We start from the raw sequence: 18,852 nt of genomic DNA on the forward strand, positions 1-18,852 counted from the left end.
GGTCGCTGCTGTTGTGGGTCCTTTGTGTGCAAGGTGGCTGTGCCTTTCTGTCTCGTCGCAGGGGACTCAGGGCTGGCACTTCAGAAAGATGACAGAGAGCAGAGCAAGGGGGGGGGGGCACGGAAAGGAGGGGAGAAGCCCGGGGCCAGAGAAAGAGGAGAGGATCCAGCAGGGTGACCCGGGGGACCCACAAGGAGTCAGGGCAGGGAGCGAGCCAACCTTGCCCTTCACCCCCCCCCCCATGGCCACATGAACCCCAGGCCATCCGCCACCACTGCCTTTGCTGGGAGCAGAGGTCCCCAGTGTAACCCGGCCTGCCCCTCAGACACCCACGGGACCCAGACGTCAGAGCTGAAGAAACCCGGGGGGCCCTGGTGGGTGGGAAAACGGAGGGGCAGAGGAGCAGAGTGTCTAGACCAAGGTCACACAGCAACTTAACGCCAGAGGCAGGAATAGACCCAGGCGTCTACCCAGGTCCATTCTTCCTGCTCCTCCACGGGGGGCACCCAGGCAGAGGAAGGCCCACGACCGGCCATCTAACACCTGCTGGGCGGCCCGGCGAGCGTCCCCCGCCTCCCGCAGCCGGTTCCCAGGCACACAGGTGACTGGGAGCCCGCACGTTGTCCAGCTTGGTGGCCTTAGCCATATTCTCCGCTCTGGGTAAGACGGTGCCCGAGAAGCTCCTGGGAAAAGTTGACAACAGATGCCAGCTAGCCAGGACCAGCAGACAGAAATGGGCAAAGCTTGCTTCTCTAACTCAACAATAGGCTCTCAGAGGAAAAATATTCCGATGTTTTTTAAAACAATGTCGTAGAGCCACTTCCCCAATATGGGGTAAATAATGTGATTTTCCCCCAACAGACTGTCATATTCTGGTGTCATTAAAATAAACGGAGGAGTCACAGGAACTTCTCAGATGCTCCTGTGAACACCCTAAGCTCAGCCCTGCTCTGCGATGTGTTTTATTTTTATTCCTGACCTTCACAATCCCTGGGGAAAAGATCGCTGCATTTATGAAGTTTGGGCAAGTCTGGCATGGAGTTAGTGAAAAAAATTGGTTTTCTGGATGACGAAGTGGGAAAACATGGCTTCCAGAGTTCCCCAGAGACGTGGGAGGGCAGAGCCGGCCCATGGCTGCGGGTCTGCGGGGCGTGTGGTTGGCGGGACCACAGACCGGCCGCCGAGGGTCATGGGGGGGCGCCACCCGGTTCAGAGGAGGAAGATTCCCTCGGGCGCATCGGCGCTTTGTGAAATTCCCTCCTGCAGCCATTCCTTCCACAAGTATTTCTTAAGCATCTGCTGTGTGCCGGGTACTGGGCTCAGCGCAGAGCCCCCACTGATGCTCCGAACAAAGTCCTGTCCTCCTGAGAGTCAATCAAATAAACAAAGAGAAAACATCGGACAACGACAGAGGGGACATGACAGGGTAGCTGGGTGGGCACTTCCCACGGTGAAGGCTGGGGGGGCCTCCGTGAGGACCTGGGGTGGGGGCGGGGGAGGCGCACCACCACGGAATCGGAGGAGGAGGAAGCCTGGCCCACGGTCCTCGCTAGGCACCCACCCTCCCATGACAGGCCAAGGGGCACACGAACCACCGGGGGCGTGCGCAGCAGAACCTCCATGAGATTAGACCTCACAGCCGTGAGTGGCATCAAGAGGAGATGAATGCCGGTGACAAGGGGGAGAAAGGGGAACCCTTACGCACTCTTGGCAGCATGGCAAACTGGCACAACCACCATACAAACAATGTGGAGTTTCCTCAAGATGTGAAAGTACAATCCAGTGATTGCACTTCTGGGAATGTACCCAAAGAAAACGAAAACACTGTGTCAAAGATATCTTCACCCCGACGGCATTATCTACAACAGCCGAGACATGGAAACAACCTAAGTGTCCACCGACAGATAGAAATGGATAAAGAAGTGATGTGTGTGTATTATTCAGCTGTAATAAGGAGGAAATCCTGTCATTTGCAACAACGTTGATGAGCCTGGAGGACATTATGCTGAATGAAATGTCAGAGAAAGATACGTACTGTATGATCTCACTTATATGTGAAATCTAAAACAAAGAAAAACTCATAGAAAAATCAGATTTGTGGTTACCATAAAAGACCCTAAACTGCCAAAGCACTGTTGAGAAAGAAGAACAAAGCTGGGGGCATCGCACTTCTGATTTCAAACTGTATTACAAAGTTACAGTAATCAAACAGTATGGTATTGGCACAAATGCAGACGCATACAATGACGGTGCAGAACAGAGAACCCAGAATTGAGTCCGGGTGTACACGGTCATTCATTCACAGCAGAGGCGCCAAGAACACGCAGCAGGGGAAAGATGGCCGCGTCGATAAATGGGCTGGGAAAACCGGACAACCGCACGCACATGAAAGAAACTGGGTCATTGTCCCACAGTGTGCACAGAAATGAGCCTGAACGGATGGAAAACTTCAGTCTAAGACCTGAAACCATAAAACTCCTAGAGGAAAACATAGGGGGAACGCCCCTTGATATCGGCGTGAATGATGATTTTTTGGATTTGACAACAAAAGCAAAAGCAACAAAAAGTGAGATAAACAAGTGGGACCACATCAGATCGAAGCCCATCTGTGCAGCAAAGGAGACCATCAGCAAAAACAATAAGGCAGCCTATTGAGTGGGAGAAAATATTTGCAAATCATATCTGACAAGGAGTTAATGTCCAAATCACATAACTAATTCCTACAGCTCAACAGCGAAAACACCAACAATTTAATTTAAAAATGGCAGAGGATTTGAATAGACGTTTTCCCAAAGGCCAACAGGTGCATGAAAAGATGCTCAGCATCACTCATCATCGGAGAAATGCAAATCAAACCATAACGAGACAGCACCTCATGCCTGTTACAATGACTGCCATCGAAGAGGAACAGCGAATGTTGTCCAGAGGATGGAGAAAGGGGGGCCTCCGGTGGGAATGTGAATTGGTGCAGCCGCTTCGGGAAACAGCACGGACGCTCCTCAAAAAGTTAAAACTAGAAGTACCACGGGATCCAACAGCTGCACTTACGCGTATGTATCAGAAGGAAATGAAGACACTGTGTTGGAGAGAGATCTGCACTCCAAGGTCACAGCAGCATTATTACGACGGCCAAGGCTGTCCTGGACTGCAGGTCAGCCTAAGTGTCCGTCGGCGGGTGAACGGCTGAGGAAATGGTGGCACACAATCTACACACACACACACACACACACACACACACACACACACAGAATGGGCTGTTTTAGCCACCAAAAAGAAGAGAATCTTGCCATTTTTCACAACACCGATGGATCTCGAGGGCATTATACTAAATGAAATGTCAGAGAAAAACATATACCATATGACTCTGATTTATATGTAGAATCCTAAATTAAAAAGGAAAAAGCTAAACTCATAGACACAGGGAACAGATTGGTGGTTGCCAGAGGCGGGAGGTAAATAGCAAGTAAACATAAGTGAGAAACGCAGGTGCCAACATTTGGCAGCTAAAAAATAACACCAAGTCGCTCATTAACATTCATGAAAGTCTGTAAGACTTTCTGCATTGGACTTGAGATGCTATTTGCATCTGGTATTAAAAAGTAAATTTTAAAATGCAGCCTCAAAATATCTCTTTACCTAAATTGGCGGGGCCAGGGAAGGGGGGGCAGGACGGAAGGGGGAACCAGCGGAGAGAGAATAACAGCTCCTCCCTGCTCTGAATGCCGGAATACAGTCTAATCGGCTGCAGAGGGACCCTCAAGCAACCGCCTCCCCAGTGACCTTGTTCGGAAAATGATTTCAGCCTCCCCGGCTGGCGGCTGAGCAGGTAGGAGAAGCACCCAGGAGGTGGGAGCCTGCCCAGTCCCGGGTGAGAAGGTGAATTCACAGAATGAGAAGGTGAAAAGACTGAACTTCACGGATCACGTGCTCTTATCACACGTTTGCGCACAACACTTCACGTAAGGCCAGTTAACCCACTAGCGAGACAGAACGGACCCCCGCAGCTGGGAAACGGCGGAGGGGTTGCAGGGGGGGAGGGTGGGGACTTGAGTCCCGTTTGACCGGGAACCGGGCCAGGTCCCGTCCCCTACTGCGGCGTGCGCGAGCCCTTGGTGGATGTCTCTCGTTGGACATCTGCCCACAAAGGGCGAGCCTTGCGCGACGTCCCGGAGCCCATGGGATTAAGGAAAGTGCGCAAGCTAATTCATTGGGAAGAGTGAAACCAGACCTTGCAGTGCGCGCTGGAGTAAAGCCAATGCAATCTTTCAGGGAAGTAATGAAACAGCTCTTTTCTGGAGGGGCCGCTCTCAACCAGGGGGCTCAAACCTGGGTCTTGTGAGTCAAAAACTGTCCGCCTCCCACAGCACCGTGTGCCCTGCACCCCTACTTTGGCCTGGAGAACCTTCATCGTGGTTTTCCATGGACTCGGGAAAAGGCTGCAAGAAGTGTCTCAAGATGAAAAGAGGCTGGGAACCCTGGCTGGTGTGTCTTGGTGGACTGAGTGTGGGCCTGCAAACCACAGGGTGGCTGCTTCGATTCCCAGTCGGGGTACATGCCCCGGTTGTGGGCCAGGTCCCCAGTAAGGGCACGTGAGTGGCAACCACACACTGATGATTTGCTCCCTTTCTCCTTCCTTTCCTCTCTCTCTGTCTCTCTATTATTTAAGAGAGAGAGAGACAGAGAGAGAGAGAAGCTGTGAGTCCATGGAAGTGGGCCTCGGCTGTGAGCACCCAGCTGCTGCCGGCCCCTCCCCCGCCAGCCCTCAGCGTCATCTTCCATACACATCCTGGGGACTCAGCCACTGCATGTAACATCCTGTATCGCCCGGCCTGCCCTAGAGAAAAGCACGTGAACCACAGCCCTAGGGCTGCCGAAGACTTGCTGTGTCACTTGGACAAACATGTCATTTCTCTGAGCATCTGCAGAAAAGGAAATGGGAAGAGAAAACCTACTTGCAGCCTAAAAAAGTCACCTGGTTAAAAGGTGCTGCATGCACCCAATTTCCAATGGTGTCGGGGGTGGGGGGCGTTCTCACATACAACCAGGTATTTCTCGGACCCCAGCTGGGCGTCCCACAATGTAACAAAGTTCTGACACTGGAAACAGCATCGGATTCCACGGGTTAAAGGTCCACAGCTCCTCCCCCACCGTCCACTTCAGAAACCAACTGAAAGTCCAGGCTGTTTCCTGGATGTACATTCCACGACAGGCCGGCCGGTTGGAGGTCTGGTCCTAACAAGCCCCGCCTTCGGGCCCATTAATTTGCTACAGCAGCACAAAGAGCTCAGAAGCATTGTACCGACTAGTTCACCGGTTTGTTTTTAAAGGGTGTGGCACAGGAGGAGCCACACAAAGGAGACACAGAGGTCCAGGCACCCAGCGAGGGTGCAGGTTCGGGGGGGACATGAATTTAGCGGAGGAGACACTATTCGACCCCCTAATGTCTTCGTTTATAGCTGAGGAAGCTGATGCCCTAAAAAGGGACGTGACTTACCCAAGGTCACACAGTTTCCTGTGAGTGAAGGATGTTAGAGGGAGGAGCGGCCACAGGTACTGTGGTCTTTCATGGAGAGACCTTTGTACATCAAGACAATAAAAGCCGCTCCTGCATGAAGAAAACCCAGAGGGGGCCTGCCCCAAACACCTCCTGCAATTCCCACCCGTACTTCTCCTCCCTGGGAACCAAGGCAGGTGGGCCAGAGGAGAGATGCCCCGAGGCAGCAGGGCGCCACCAGCCAGGTCTTTAACCAGAGGCACAGGGAGCTAGAGAGAAGCCACGCCTCCAACTACCTGCCCCCACCCCACAAGCCTCCCGACAATTTCCTGTCTGGGTCTCGGGAGCAGGTGTGCAGACACTTGGAATGTAAGGGGCGACTTGAGCCTGCGGCTGTTTCCCCTGCTCTTCTGCCTGGTTATAAATCCAGCCACACCAGCCTCCAGCAGGCCCCCTTCCCCCTCCCCAAATGCAACTTTCCTTCCCAGTCACAGAGCATCTGTTTCGAGTCAAGAGCCAAGCCAAGCCTGTCTCCCACAGAGCTCGGCTAGGGAACCCCAGTACTAGGCACTTAAAACCTCGTGGGCTGAGTCCACGGTCCTCCAAAAGGGACGGAAAAGGGGCTCTGTGGAAAGCAGCCCACGGGGCGCTCTGACCATAAAACCCTCACTGCGCAGGTCAGCGTGGGAGGCACACTCCAGACAGTAACTGCTTCACTGGGAGCGTAATCTCCGATTGCAAGCGAGCCCTGACCACGGTCTCTGTGCCTGTGGGTTGAGACCCCTCTTTTCAGACCCTCCTTCTGTGACACAGCCACTCGGCAGGAAGCACATAATCATAGCCGAGGGTCATCCAGGCCCGGGCTCACCCTCTCCCACCCTCACGCCCTCGTCCTTAAACCCCCTCCTCAATTGCAAATGCACAAGAGAATCTGCAAAACGTACTCCCCGGAGCATTTGAGATGCCATTTATTCACTCCTCAGTCCGTGGGGTCAGTTCAGGCTCAAATACAGGCTTATAAGAATTTCCCACAGGCCTGGACGCCTCTTACCTCCGCAAAACCAAACTCCGAGGACCCCAAACTGATTGAGGCCGCCCTCCCCCGAGGCCAGCCCTCCGCCCTCCCCCTTCTGTCTCTGGCCTGATCCCTGGAAAATGGAGTTAGGAAATGCCCGGGAGACCGCTCCGCGGCCCCAAAGCTCCGAGGAGGAGAGAGCCGACTGCAGAGAACAAATGGGCGAGGAGAGGAGCCAGGCTCAGGGGTCACACACTGCGTGACCCCACTCGCCCCTGGGGCAGGTGAGCCCTCAGAGAGAGGGGCCTGCCGGGCGGCTGCCAGGACCTGAGGGGTGGGGGTCCTCACGTAACAGTTGGGGAGTCCCTTTTGAGGGCGAGGAAGATGTTCTGGAACTACCTGGAGCTGAGGGTCACACAGCAGTGTGAGTGCAGTAAAGGACACTGAATCGTGTAAAAGGGTTAATTTTATGTTATGTAAACTCCACCTCAAGTTTTTGTTTTTTTTTAAAGAAAGAAGGAAAAGACGGGGAGTGTGAAGAAAAAGGAAGCCCTGCAGCGGAAGCGAGGCTGTCGCAAGAGCCGCCTCCGGGACAGCGGGGACTGACCTCAGCGAACCCCTGCTTCTCTGGCACAACGCCTGAGGCCACCGGCCTGGGAGAGGGACAGCTCTGCCTCCTCCCGCAGCGGCTCAAGCCCAGGCTCCTGTCTCCGACGGTGTTTTTACAGAGAGAGGCCCTACCTGTTTCAAGAGCTTAAAATGAAACAAAGGGAGATGCAGCAGAACGAAGAAAAAAGTTTCTTTTTAATTTAGGGTTCCTGGCTTACCTATTCACAAGCGCTGCAAACGTATGTGGGTTCTCTAAATGGAAGCGGGTTCCTGTCGGAGCCCCCAGCCCTGCCGCAGAGAAAAAACACTCCCCTTCCCTTCGGTCTGCCACCCCGCCCTCCAGGAGTGCACCTGAACTCCAGTCCCCGTGCTGTGAACGAGGCTGACCCTGGCGGTGTGTCTCCACCTGTTCCCGCAAGCCGCCGCAAGGCCGAGCTGCGCATCTGGACCTCTGAGCGTCTGCCCTGTCTGTCTGTCTGTCCAGCAAGTCTCCCCATGGTCTGCGCCCTGGATGTCCGTGACCATAAGAAAGGAGGTGGAGCCAAGGCCGTTCACCCACCTGCTTGCTACTCTCTGGCACACAGAGAAGTCACTCGAACACACACACACACACAGGTGCGTGCACGCCTGGGGGCTTTAGGGACCCTTCAAGGCTGACGCAGGCGAGCTGTCGAAGGGGCTCAGCTCAGGCCTCCCTAAGAGGTGCCACTTTGACATGTGAATTAGTTTGAGCTGAAGGCAGCTGAGACCCTGTAGGCTCGAGAGAAACTTTAGCCTCACCCCTAAAGGATTTAGATGAGGGGCCTTGCCCATCACAAAAGTTATCACCGAAAGTAAACGTTTGGGACCTGCCTACCTAGACAACAGACTTCTGCTCATTGACCATCTGCTCTTCCAAATGGCCCCTCGCCACTCTGAAGCCCCAACGCCTTACCCCACCCTTGGCTCTGAATGTGACGTGCCTCAGTTTCCTTCTCTGTGGCCGAACCTCTCGGGTATGTGGCATCTCTGACTGCAGTGTAGGTGAAATAACTGAGGACATCACCATGAAGGGAAGTCAGGAGGATGGGCAGTGAATGTCAGCTACAGCACAGCCCGGGACCGACGACGGCTCAGTCACTATTAACTCAAAAAGCACAACAAACACTCTAGAAAACATAGGAGAGAATCAGAGTTCATAAAGCAATTCAGGAGCACTTATCCTGAAAAACAATAAGCAACACTGGGGTGACAGTATGGAAAAGTATAATGTTTTACAAAAAGGAACTCCATCCCATAAGACTACGAGCTGATTTCTCAAGCCTTGCAGGCAAAAAGGAGCTGGAAAGGAGTAATCAAAGTCTTGAAAGGCTAAGACCTGCATCCAAGATGACTCTACCCAGCAAAGCTCTCATGTAGAATGGAAGGGCAGATAGAGTGCTTCCCAGACGAGGTAAAGCTAAAGGAGCTCATCATCACCAAGCCCTTATTGCATAAAACCCTTTAATGTTTTATCTAAGAAACGTGTTTTATCTAAGACTTATCTAAGAAAAAGAGGAAGATCAAAACTATAAACAGTAAAATGAGAACTCACAACTATCAACAACTGAACCTAAAAACACAAACCAAAAACCAACTAAGCAAACAGCGAGAACAGGAACAGAATCGCAGATATAGAGATCACATGGAGGGTTATCAGGGGCAAGAGGTGAGGGGAGAATGGGGGCAAGTACAGGGAACACAAAGCGTAATTAGTAGGCACAAAATAAACAGGGGGAGGTTAAGAATAGTGTAGGAAATGGAGAAGCCAGAGAACTTATCTGCACGACCCACGGACACGAACTAAAGGGGAGGATGCTGGAGAATAAAGGGGAGAAAAAAAATGGGACAACTGTAATAGCATAATCAATAAAATATATTTCTTAAAAAAAAAGAACTCCTTAGATTGGCTGAACAGGAGAATGAATAACTCTGAAGGATGAATTAGTGAGGCAGGAAATTCCAGATGAGACAATCAGCCAGAGGAGAGATGGAAAGGGATGAAAGGATGGAAGGACCTCTTGAAAGTCTAACAGGAGACATCACATAGGGAGAAATATTACCTTTGACTACAACAAAATTAGAAATTTTACAGGCAAAATGCACAGGTGAAAAATCGGGGAAACACATAATATTTAAAGTTGACAAGAGATTAATATCTAAAGCATTCAAAAACTCCTTCAAAACCAGCAAGAAAAAAAAGGGGAAACCCAACAGAAAAATGAGCAAATGATATACATAGAAATTGGTAGAAAAGGAAACTCGGCTGATGAACAAGGGGAGGGTAAAAAAAAAGCCTACACTTACTAGTGAACAATAAAAAGCAACGTATCATTAGCCAGCCCTATCGGATTAGTGCAAAGTGGAAAGTCAGAAAGCACCAAGTGCTGGCAAGGATCTGGGCAAAACACCAACCAACCCCCTTTCACAGCTAAGGGGAGGTAAAGCCAGTTTAACTGAACTGGAAAGCAATCTGGCTTAACGTCCATCCTTCAGCAATTCTAAGAGAGCACATTTTTGTGTGTGCCATGAACTGAGGGGGCGACGGCCCGCAGATGACCCGACGTGCAGGCCTCTGACTCCCTCTGATCTGTACAGAACTCCTCATGGTGCCCTGCCCACTCCTTCTACCCCACGCCCTCTCCTACTGAAGCGCCTTCAGGGTCAGTGGAATCACTATTTACTGGACTGCTCCCACCCCCTCACTATCACTCCCCAGTCAGATGGTTCCAAGGCTGCTGTGGCCCTGAACCCACTTCTTTTTTTCTTTAAGATTTTCTTTCTTTCTTAGAGAGAAGGGAATGGAGGGAGAGAAACATCAGTGTAGGAGAGACACATTGATTGGTTGCCTCTCACACGCCCCCAATGGGGGACCTGGACCACAACCCAGGCGTGTGCCCTGACTGGGAAGAGAACTGGCTGTTGTAGACCACTCTGTCTGGTTTCAGGAATTGTAACTCTACCCCGTGGCTAAGGATAAGCAAGTGATGACCTCTGGAATTCCAGCTGCAGGAGACAAAGCTTGTCTCCGGTAGCAAATGCTGCCTCAGTTTCCTCCCTGCCCTCAAAGCATAGTTGAAGTCCTTGACGGGTATGACCCCTCAGAGGAGGGGCAACCTAGGCCAGACTCGACCACTTGGGAGGCCTTCATGGAAGAACTCGGGGAGGAGGCAGGGGCTGCAACCAAGAGCAATGAACCCTCCCCCCCGCCCATGTGACAGAGCCTGAGTCCCCATGACCTCTGGGAGAAGCACTTCCTGGGTCTAATCCCCTTAAGCCTGAATACCTGATGGGGAGAGGTGCAGCTCCTTGCCTTGCTAGAGCGTCTCCCGGGGAAAAATCTGGCATCACAAAGACTTCCTGATAAACCTGTGAAATCTGCTCTGCTAAGAGTGCTTTCACTCATAAGATAAGGGTCCAAGCAATGAGTATGTCTCCCCAAAGTTCTGCAACCCCCTTTTCTGACAGACACTGACTCAGACCAAGCCCTCCGATTTCTTAGAAATGTTATCTGCTGTTTGATCCTGGCTGCCCTGTATTCCTGCAGATTACCACCCAATAAAAGCCCCGGAGGAAGGGGCTCAAGGCCTTTTTCCCAAGAAACTGGCCACCTCTCCTCCCCAAACAGATCACATCACGTCTCAGTCATGTTTACTCTCATCCGTGGCACACAGGGGTACTTTTAAGGAAAGTCGCCCCCCCCCCAACTGGCAACCTTTTGGTTCATAGGCCGGCACTCAATCCACTGAGCCACACCAGCCAGGGCAAATCCCCTTCTTTCTATTCCCCACCACCACAAATGAAATTCGAAACCCACTATTCCTCTTCTTCATGGCTCCACAGTCTCATTGCTGCAACTTCCCCTTCCCTCTCCTAGTCACACTGCACACCAGCTGCTGCTGTGACCATCCTGGACTACAAATGGGTTCTTCACCTGTCAGCAGCTCCCCAAAGTTCAAGTCCTTAGAGTTGGGCACACTGTCTTTACCATCTGGCTGCTGCCCCTCCCACATGCAACCTTTGACCCTGGATGCTGACCTTGTGGCACCATACTCTACTCTGCCCTGGAAGCTCCAGGGTTGATGGATTAAGAACAAACTTAATTATCTAAATAATTTGTTATAGTGGATTATCAAAATAAATCTACATTCCCACCACAAGCATTTGTATAACTTTATATTTTTATATCACTATAACCTTACAGAAAAGTTGCAGGAGTGATACAAAGAACCCCTGTATACTCTTTACCCAGAGTTAGCAATTGTTTGCGGTTGGCCTTTTTGCTTGTCACTATAATTCTCTCCGTACTTTTTTCATAGCGCTTTTGTGAACTACTTGAAAGCATGTTGCAGACATCATGACTCTTTACCCCTAAAGACCTGAGGGTGTATTTCCTAACAAGGACATTCTCTTACATAACCGCATACGAGGATCAAAGTCAGGAAAAAGAACATTGGCATGTTACTGTTATGTAATCTACAGTCCACACCCAAGTCTTATCAACTGTCCTAAAAACACCTTTCAGAGAGATCTGAGTGTTGCTGGTTCAGCATCCGATCACTCACGCTGTGTCTGGTTGCTCTCTTTGGTCTCCTTTCATCCAACTTTCGTTATATTTTTGCCTTAAACCACATAAGTGTCCTTCAGTCACTAATCTTTTGATTCAGGCCAAGGCTTGTGCTTTGAGTATGAGTCTGCTAGCTCGATCTCTAAGCCATTTTCAGTGCATTCATTTCCTAGCACGCAGATTTTCGATTTTCGTTCTTTAAAGAAGAGCAAGAACTCAGAGCCAGCCTCAGCACGCTCTGGGTGCACGCATCATCCCGTTTTATCTTCACATCAACCCTAGGAGTAGAGATGCGTGAACAGACAACTGAGGCTCAGAGAAGTCAAGCCGCATGTTCAAGGTCATTTCATTGTTCAGATCCCAACCCAGGTCTTCCTGGTTCCAAACAAGAGGCTCTAAACCCACACGTCCTCATCCTTCCTGTCATCCCTGCCTGTAAGGCCCACTCACAACAACTGGCTGAAAAAAAAGAAAAGAAAATTGACGTTTATACCCCAAGTCCTTTGGATTTCATGTTGATTCCCTAACTCAGCCCACAATTAGTGAACAAGTAGTGAGCATCCCAGGCGTCAGGGGGAGCCAAAGACAAAGGCCTTTGCAACACAATCCTGTAGCAGCCACGGTTATCCAACCAGAGGCCTTTCGCAGGCCTTTTCACAGCCCCCGTGCCACAGCCATGCCAGCAGAGGTGGCACCAGTGACGTGCATTCCAGTGAATCACAACAGCTCTAAACCTGTCATCAGTTTCCAGGGAAAGTGGGACAAAGGCCAAAGCACTTGGAGCTTCTCTCTGCTGAGGCCGAGGATCTGCTCCCTGACACCCCACCCTGGCCCCCCAACCCCAGGTTTCTGAGGGAGAAAGGAGAGCAACACAGACTGTGCTCCTGGCTGGGAGAGGAGGCCGAGGGCTGACCGACCGGGGGAAGGGGGGCGGGGAAGGGGGGCACAAAAGGCGGGCTGCCCTGCCTCAACCCGGCCGACTCGGTGATCGGCTCCGCGGAGCCCCGGATCAGGGTAGACCAGATTCCCGTGACACCACGTTTTTGCTTCGCTTTTCACCGACCTTGTCCTGCTTCCTCCTTCCCCTTCTCTTTTGCTCCCTTGAAAAAAATCACATGAGCCTGGAACCCCATCTCAGGTTCTGCTTCTCAGGAAACCAACCCAAAACAGTGGCTAGCAGAGACGGTCCTAGGAAACAAACTGCGTGCCCCGGGTGACTTCCACCTGCGGAGAACCGCATGCGGAGTGACGGAAGGGACGGAAGGGACGGAAGGGACAGAAGGGACGGAAGGGACACCCCAGCTGACACGTGTCTGCGTCCCCCCGGAGGTCCTGGGGAAATGCTGACCAAACAACCCTTGGGACCGGGTGGCTCTTGCTAAGCACCGCCGCTGTGTGAGTGACAGAACGTGACAGGCTCACCGAGCAACAGTTTCAGAGAGCCCTGCTGGCGGCATTTAAGGAGCCCCCATCTCCCACGTTTGCAGGCTGCCGGAGCAGAGGAACAGGCCCCAGGCCACGCCCTGTGAGTGGCAGGACGCCAAGCGATAGGGACGCCCCTGTGCACCAAAGGCAAGGCCCTGCTGGGGAAGGAGGGGACCCCGATTCCTGGGAGGGGCCTCTCTGAACAGACCACCCCAGAAGACGAGCTGCCCTGCGACAGCCCCTCCTGACCCGGTGAACCCTGCTGGTCTCCCTAAAAGCATCTGCTAGGAGGTGGCTTCCAGACCGCTCGCACCCCAGCTGCCTCCTCTTCTAACTCTGATCCAAAGTCAGATCTGTTCCTCGAGACTCTCTGGATTCTAAGTTCGAAAAACCAAAACCAACTTGACTTAAGCAAAGAAAGAACAGAGGAACTGGGTTCATCTGCCCAAGATCTAAAAATGCAAGCCGGACAAGATGGAGGAACTGAAAATGACTCCAAGCACCGGGTCTCCGCCCCTTGGCTTCACTCCAGAGCGCCCTCTAAAGGACTGACGCTGAAGCAGCAGGTTTACATCCAAGGAGCTGAGTGTGGGGGGGCAGGGGGCAGCAATAAAATGCTGAAATTAAACCTTGTTAGTCTAGTTTTGGCTTACTTTGCCACCCTTGACCCAATCGCTGTGGCCAGAGGAACGGGGTATGCTGATTGCCAGGCCAGGCTGCACGCCGACCTGGACTTGGAACAGAGACTGAGAGCAGGAGAAGGTTGGTTTCCCAAAGGAAACACAAGTCAAGTTACTTTCAGAAGGAGTGCAGGCAAAATCCACCAATGCCTTCCAAGCACCCAAAGATGTACTTAAGTCCAAAAGCCCAAAGATGGTGGGACTGTAATTCTTTTTGTCCTGCCCAAAACAAGGTGGTTTTGGGGGGCTCCGATGACTTGGGTTCAAGTTTAAATTCTTCCTTTTCCCCTGTTCTTGCTTCTTCCTCACCCAACACACTAACACTGACGCCTTCCTATTGAAATTGGGGGCAAAGAGAAAGGAGACACACGGTGTGCCAAGGGACCTGGGCTCCGACGACCTCCCAGAACCTTGGCAGGCTGCCCGAAGACACCCCTTGCAGGGGGAAGGAAGCCGGGGACTGAGAGGGTTGTCATCGTGATGGACGCGGGGGAACTAACGGAGAAGGGGCGGCTTCCGAGTGATCAGTTCATGCAACTCGCTCCCGGGTTAACCTCACTTTATGTAATACAGATGCCTCTCGACAGGTTAGTGATTTAAAAAAAAAATCAAACTATAGTTTAAATACACTGTGAACATGATAATAAAAACTAGCTACTTCATTTATGAAGTATCCTCCCTTTCACAGATAAGAAAACTCGAATCTCAGAACCTGCCCCAGGGTCCCAGGGCAGTGAGGGACGGCAAGGGTTTGAACGCAGGCCTTTCTGTCACCAAAGCCCCCACTGTGTTTTCTGTCACATATTCCAAACGCGAGCAATCCCATAGCAATGACTTTGATCACATTCTTGATAATGCCTCACAGCATCAACCCTGAGCACCCAGGTTTTTACAGCCCAGATTGTTCATAGCGAAGGGCACCTCTGGGTTACTATGGTGGGTAATGGGACGCAATATTCAGTGCTTTCCAGCACTGTGGTTCCCGACGGTTCATCCCTTCCGCCATGCTTTGGGCCCCGCTTGCCTTCCAGCTGGAGCTCAGCAGACTGGTCAAGAGCATCGGCTCCGGCGCCAGACTGCCAGGCCCAGCTTCAAACAGCTTTGAAAAATGGCTTTGAAAGAGCAGCTTATCCACTTGGGGTCTTAGCTGTCTCTTGCACAAAATCAGCAACACCCCAAATGAAATCATTACCGTCATTATGTCACAGGACTTCTATGAAGATCAAACAAAGTAATCTCAGTAAAGCTCCCAGCTCCACGCCTGATGTACAGCCCGTGTCCGATAAACGTCCCCACTGGACTGCGAGTCCGTGATGGCAGGAAGTGTGTGTGCTGTCTGTCACCACCGCGAACCCAGAAGCCAGCACAGTGCCCTGCGTGTTGCAGGCACGTGACGAACGTTTACTTAAGCCAGCTCATTTAATCCCAATCAATGAAGTGGGGACAGAAAATAAAGTAATTTGAAGTAGTGTTAAGGGCCAGGAAGAAAAGCAAAGCAAAGAACATAGCAAAAAATAATAATAATAATAATAATAAGGAAGATGTGTTATAGAGAGCCAAGAGCTAAACCAACCAAGTTAAAGAAAAAGGCAAGTATAGGTATAACAGGGGAGTGGTAGGGACTGAATGTTCTTGTCCTTTCCAAATTCAAATGTTGAAGCTCTAGCCTCCAGTTTGGCTGCGTTTGGAGATGGGGCCCAAAGGAAGCAATTAAGGTGAAAGGAGGCAGTGAGTGCGGGCCTCTGATCCGACCACTAGTGTCCTTATCAGAAGAGATACCAGAGATCTTGCTCTCCCACCCCTCTGTGCTTAGGCCCCTAGGAAGGGCCACATGAGCACCCCAGGGGAGGAGGAGGCCTCCGAATCAGACCTACATTGCCGGCACCTTGATCTTGAACTTCCCAGCCTTCAGACTGCGAGAAAGAAGGTTCTGTTGCTTAAGCCACCCAGTCTGTGGTGTCCTGTTACGGCAGACCGACCCGACTAAAATAGAGTATGTTCTAGGACAAGGGACTATCAAGTGCAAAGGCCCTGAAGGACCTTAGTGTCCAAGGAACTGAGGAAGGCCGTGAGTAAAGGACCAAGGGAGAAGTCGGGAGACAGACACCGGCAGAGCCAGGCCGGTCCTGCCCAGCTCCCACAGCAGCACGTCCAGAAAAAGGCCCCACCCTGCACGAAATCATTATCACCTGCAGCATGATATTTAACATCCACAATTGACTTTTTCTCAAACTGGCATAAAGTGGGGAAAAAAAAAGATTCTTGTAGTTCCGTAACACAATCTACACAAATCGGATTGCTTGGCCCATGGTCCCCTTATTGAGAAATTCTGAAGCAACTGCTGGAAACGTTCCTCTCCCTTAGGCCATGACAAGGATGTTCCAGCTGTGAGCCACCAAAGCTCTGACCCTCGACCCCTCGCCTCGCACTGGGGCCCCTGCAAACAGCACTAGGGAAAGACTCCAATTTCTCTGCACTGTCAGATCTGGCCATGCCTGTTCCTCATGCCAGTGCTGTGGTGGGTCAGCCGCCCTGCTTAATGCTGAAGTCGTGGGAGGTGGTTAAACAGGCAGGACTGGGTCTGGTTGCCAGAGGAAGGGGGAGGGGCTAGGCACAGTTCCCTCTGCAGGGCCAGCAGCACGAAATCCGTAGTGGCATCCACTTTCCTCCTGATGCCACTGAGTCTCGGAGGCAAAGGCCCAGTGAAAGGGGGTCAGATGGGTCGGGAAGTCAAACGCAGAGGTGAATGTCAGGTCTGTAGCTTGAGGCATAAATGCCTTTGCTGTTTATCTAAAGCAGCGGTTTGCAGCTGCTAGCCATTTTTCCCGCCCCATCTTCGCCCCTGAGCCCATCTGGCACTATGTAGGGATATTTTTGGTTATCACAACTTGGGGTCAAGGGGAGTGGGTAGAGGCCAGGGATATTGCTAAATACCCTACATTGCACAGGACAGCCTTCCACACAGACTTATCCAGCCCAGAGTGTTAACTGATTTAAGAGAACAAGGAAAAAAAATTCAAATATGTAAGGGCTTTTCACATATCACATGATTTATACAGATATACACATCATAGACATATATTGTTTAATCTTCACACCAACTCTGCAAACCGATGCCCATTTCCTGGATGAGAAAGGGGAATCCCCAATTAAGTGGGGACTTCACCCAGCTAGTAACTAGCAAAGGAAGAATTTGGACTTGCCTCTGGGTGATTGTCACTAGATCTTGTGCCCAGTTGACATTGCCTAGCAGAAGTTGGCACCGAAGAGAAGATCAGCAGAAACTTAATTAATCATGGATAGAAATAAATGGATGCACAAGGCAATGGCCCTGAAGTGCATGCTCATTTCTTCCCACCACTGCTTGCGAATCACAAACAGCCCTCCAGGGTTCTGGTCAGGGTGCCATCTTGGATAGGCCAGGCACAGAAATCTCTCCAGGACACCTCCGGGCAAAAACAGAAGGTTACGGGGAGAATGCAGAGGTGTTTGGGGAACAAAGCACAGTCAGGACTTAGGGCCTGGAAAGCCACAGGAATGCGAGTGCCCCATGCTCTCTGCCATCTCTGAATCTTGGCTTTCTCTCCCAAAAGATGATTTGCTTTAACTTTTTTGCACACAGCCCAACATAGCAGCCTCGGGTCCATTTGGACTGTGAAAGTCCCCACAGCCTCTCAGCTCAGCTCTTGGTTAACTAGCTTGGTCTGTTGATATCCTAGGTTGGCTTTCCCAGAGCGGGGATCAGACTCTGGCCCCTGCCGACCATGGCGATTTCAAGAAACACTGTGAGAACTGGCTTAAATGAGTCTCGTCAAGCCCAAACACCATGAGCAACTAAATAAAATTATTCTTGTTTTAAGCAACATGATTTGGGTGATTTATTACTGTTGAAGAGCAAAACTGAACCAAGAAAATGTGAAGATCTAATTGGCTTTATGAAGAGAGCCATGAATTGGACAGGGTGCTCCAAAGGGATTATACAGAATGGGAGGTTTTTATAGGCAGACGGGTGGGATGCGGAGTCAGCAAAAAATAAATAAATGAATAAATTAAAGAAAAGCTGTTCTTCGGCAGGACATCTTCTTGTAGGGGGAAGGGAGTGGCAGGGGTTTTGTCCCACTAATTATCTTAGGAATCTGAATCGGGAAATTCCAGACGAATTGGTTTAAAATTCCACCCCTGTGAGAGGCTGAAGGGACAATTAGATTAGTTATTAAAGTTTGGGTGGGTGAGGTGGCTTAGCAAAAGTGCCTTCATTTTGGCCCCTTTGCTTTTTTTTAAAATATTACATGGCAGTAGATAACTAGAACAGACGTTGGTATTGAAAGTGGGCTGCTGCTATCACAGAAACCTAAACATGCGGCATCATTATGATTCTGCTCCCTATTCCGGTGTCCAAAGACCATATTTATATTTCTTACTGTAGATCACAATGTCATGGTCACCCTGTGTTGGAGCAGCAGACAGAAGCTGGAGGGCCCTCCAAGGGCTTGTTAGTGAAAGTGTAAAAGGACCTTGAGGGTAGCTTAAAGGACAGCGAGGAAAATGCTACGGGAAGCTGGAGGAAAGGGGACCCTGGCCAGTGCTGGCAGGCTTGGCGACACTGTCATCTGCAGTGACGTGAAAAGCAGGAAATACTCCGTGATGAACATTAGGATCTGACCAACCTGTAACATGCAGTGGAGAGAATGCAACTACAAATGGAACACTTTTTAGTGTGAGGGCGGAAGTTAGAGGGTATGTAAAAGAGCCAGAGTTTTCTGGATTCGAAAATAATCCTACTTCTCATTCCCACCCTTCCCGCAGGGCACACCATTCTCACTCCACTCTAATCTGGTCAAAATCCTGATAAATACACTCTTGCTGGGGTCCCAGGCTCAGGCTGTAATTCGAGCTGCCCGTGATTAAACGCTGTGGTAGGAAGTATTCATGATAGCTTCCCCATCCTACTCTTAAATCCTACCCCTGTAAAACACCTATGAAACTGCCTTAGTTGTCAATAACTGTTGGTTGCTTTAAGCTTCTAGAAGGACGAGGTTGCTTC

The sequence above is a fragment of the Artibeus jamaicensis genome, unplaced genomic scaffold, assembly GCF_021234435.1.
Source record: "Artibeus jamaicensis isolate MK-2021 breed Jamaican fruit bat unplaced genomic scaffold, CSHL_Jam_final scaffold_3151, whole genome shotgun sequence".
Classification (NCBI taxonomy): Eukaryota; Metazoa; Chordata; class Mammalia; order Chiroptera; family Phyllostomidae; genus Artibeus; species Artibeus jamaicensis.